The sequence below is a fragment of the Schistocerca gregaria genome, chromosome 1 (genome assembly GCF_023897955.1).
Source record: "Schistocerca gregaria isolate iqSchGreg1 chromosome 1, iqSchGreg1.2, whole genome shotgun sequence".
NCBI lineage: Eukaryota > Metazoa > Arthropoda > Insecta > Orthoptera > Acrididae > Schistocerca > Schistocerca gregaria.
Window position 1 is genome coordinate 447,735,786 of NC_064920.1, and position 3,271 is coordinate 447,739,056.

The 3,271-nt window shown below is 44.7% G+C and overlaps 1 non-coding gene across 1 annotated transcript; it reads right to left on the reverse strand.

Moving 5' to 3' along the window:
• Positions 1-1,624: 1,624 nt before the first annotated feature.
• Trnap-cgg (transfer RNA proline (anticodon CGG)) lies at positions 1,625-1,699 on the reverse strand. Its single transcript has one exon. It is a non-coding gene; the product is annotated as a tRNA-Pro (tRNA).
• Positions 1,700-3,271: the final 1,572 nt, after the last annotated feature.

Here is a 3,271-nt window from a genome sequence, read left to right on the forward strand (position 1 = left end):
AGTCCTATAGTGTGCATCACTGCATAGCCTACCTAAAGAGTTGCATATCATTTGGCCAGCCTTCTGTCAATGCATGCTGAACATCGTGCGCGTCATATAAAGAATACGCTGACTTCATCGATCAAATTAAAAGTCTACGCATTGGTGAAGGAGATATTTTGGTTAGTTTTGGTGTGGTTCCCCTAAACGCGTCTTCGACTAACACAGACTCTCTAGACTTCCTGTCCCGGCTCTTTGAGACAGCATCGTGGATTTATTTAAACGTACCCAATTCTATAAAGTTTCAACCAGACGGACGGCGTTGCGGTGGGGAGCACATTAGCTCCAGTTGTAGCTAACCTTTTTATGGAGTATTTCGAGTACATCGCCTTGGACACGGCTCTTGCAAAGCCTGGTTATTTTTGTCGCTACGTCGACAATACCTTCATCATATAGACTCATGGACATCAAAACCTAGAAGAGCTCTTATCAGTCACGGCGTTTCCCACAAGCGCTCAGCATCTGCACACCGCCAGCTACCACCATCCAGCACAAGAACGATCTATTCGTAGGACTTGGTACATTGAGCTGAAACCGTCTCAGACGCCGAACACCTGCCGAGGGAGCTGAGTCCCTTACGTAAAGTTTTCAAATAAAACGGTTGCAACGGCAGACAAATTTCGCAAGCAGTTTCATCCAAGCCACAAAAGCTGGGGGACTCCGACGAAGGCACGAAGAAGATTGCGTTTTTACCGTTTTGTGCCTCAATAACAAAGTAGATTAGCCGGCTCCTGAAAAGACGTAAAATCGAAACAGTCTTTAGGTTCACAACAAAGATCCGGCGACCAATGAAACCTGTGACAGACGATGATGGCGCAGAACACAATATACTGTACGGGTGTGAGCAGTTTTATGCCAGTTAAACTGCCCACACTTTTGAACAGCGCCGCACTGAACATGAAAGCCTATGCTGTCCCGAAAAATCAGGTGGATCGGAACATGCACTGGAAAATGAAAACCGAGTTGCATTCGACGTGACTTTCTAACACTTCGGTATAGGTGTGGATCCTTATTCTATGACAGAGCACAACTTTGATTAATCTGTGAACTTATTGGTTTTAATGGTGCAATTTTATCACAGAAATACACGCATTTACACAGTTTACAACGTCAAAATGATAAGATAGTTGTCAAGATAATCCATCTCGTCCTCATAAAGTGAAATAACTCTAAGCACAACAATATCAAATTTTCACTAGAAATTTCTTTGCAACATTATTCTTACTGTTACGTCATTATGTTGACCAATACTCCAATATGAAACTTCCTGGCAGATTAAAACTGTGTGCCCGACCGAGACTCGAAATAGGGACCTTTGCCTTACGCGGGCAAGTGCTCTACCAACTGAGCTACCGAAGCACGACTCACGCCCGGTACTAACAGCTTCACTTCTGCCAGTATCCGTCTCCTACCTTCCAAACTTTACAGAAGCTCTTCTGCGAAACATGCAGAACTAGCACTCCTGAAAGAAAGGATACTGTGGAGACATGGCTTAGCCACAGCCTGGGGGATGTTTCCAGAATGAGATTTTCACTCTGCAGCGGAGTGTGCGCTGATATGAAACTTCCTGGCAGATTAAAACTGTGTGCCCGACCGAGACTCGAACTCGGGACCTTTGCCTTCCGCGGGCAAGTGCTCTACCAACTGAGCTACCGAAGCACGACTCACGCCCGGTCCCGAGTTCGAGTCTTGGTCGGGCACACAGATTTAATCTGCCAGGAAGTTTCATATCAGCGCACACTCCGCTGCAGAGTGAATATCTCATTCTGAATACTGCAATAAATCATCCGATTCCGGTTCTAAGTTCAGTACTATTTAGGACGACAATCAAGTCTGTGGAGGATGGTTAGTTTTGTGACAAGCTGAGCAAAAGATTACTCAAGGTCGCTCGAGTTCACAGTGGTCGCAAGCTGGTGAACCAACAAGTTACGCCTTTGCTCGCGGTATTTACCTTAGCTGCAATGAGCTGTTGTCTGCATGGCTGCTCTCGTCCTCTGAAATGCCTATAAAAGCTAATCAAACCTTTGCTGATGTTTTCAGCAGAAACTCTCCTATGTTTCTTGTTAGGTGAGAAAACATGTACTCATCCCTAGTCTTGGAATATGGCGATATGCGCGTGCATGGCTGGAGCAGCGTCCATATTACAATGCCCTCTCAGTTCTTGCAACAACAATTAACTGAGTGGCTGGTTCGTTTCTCCGCAGATGGAGCTCAACGATGCTACAGTTAATATCTGGCTGAATGTCAGCCACAGCGAACACAGTATTCACACAAATTTCTCGTCTGCGTCGTACAGAGCGTGATGCACCCCGTTCTACACTTGAGCCTTTTCCGAGGAGATTCCCTGGACTTTTCAGTCTTGCCCTTCTCGTAACAAAACTGTCTCCCCCACCTGGGTTCTTTCGCGCTCCACGTCACGGCTTTTTCCGACCAATAGGAGTGTTCCTTTTATTTTGTGGAAACTCTCTCTGGCAATCACAAGGGTCCTACCATTAAACTACGTCGAAATCTGGACATTTTGCTCCTTCCTAGTTCGTTTCCGCCAATCGGACATTTTGTGCCCGCTCCAGATGCCTAAAAGTTACACGCATACATCATGACTGTACCATGACCTGTTCACATGATAAACTAACTGCATCACCATTTTGTTCATATCCATTTGGAAATTCCGAAATGCAGTTTTCTAAAGCTTCTTTCCGTTCTCCTCTGGTGTCCCGTTACTTCCTCTCCAGCATGAGTCACCTGCCAGTTCATTGACTCCCACTACGGGACTTCTAAGAGCTTTCTGTTGGGTCATCCTTCGTGCTTATACGCACCTGCTTCCAAACAAAACGTTTCCTCTCATTTCCTCTAGCTGCTAGTTTCACCTTTCGCTTATTAACATGCAGTATATAGGATCAGTGTGTAAATACTGTCGATTGAGTGTCATCTCTTTACTTTTCATACTTATACGCAAATCTGCCCTTTTCCACCAAAGTAAGTTAGGTGTCATATTTACCTTTCCATTACGATGTATAAAACTCTCATGTAAGGTGCGAAATTGACCTTCATTTAATTTGCCACCTTACCTATCCTCCTCCTTCCGTGTTTAGTTTTTCCCTGGGTCAATCAATGGCTGAGAAATTTATTGAAGTCAGTGCAAAATTGTTTGCAACTGATGACTATAGCAACTGACATATTTACTGACCAACTTCCTACTTTAATATAAACTTAAACAGCGGTTCGATCTATT